We start from the raw sequence: 212 nt of genomic DNA on the forward strand, positions 1-212 counted from the left end.
GCAGTGACTAGTCCTGAATAACTTGGAGTTGCTAATATATTTCACCACAGAACCATTTTTATAGGAATATATACAAATATCTCTTGGAATCCCAATGTTATATTCACTGCATTTTTGGATTGTTTATATCCTGGATAACTTACACTGAGCTTCAGGATTGGGTCTCATATTCCTAGTGCCTAAAGGTAAGCACAATTTCTCATATGTATCTT

This window comes from Mandrillus leucophaeus, unplaced genomic scaffold (assembly GCF_000951045.1).
Source record: "Mandrillus leucophaeus isolate KB7577 unplaced genomic scaffold, Mleu.le_1.0 Scaffold1266, whole genome shotgun sequence".
NCBI classification, from domain to species: domain Eukaryota; kingdom Metazoa; phylum Chordata; class Mammalia; order Primates; family Cercopithecidae; genus Mandrillus; species Mandrillus leucophaeus.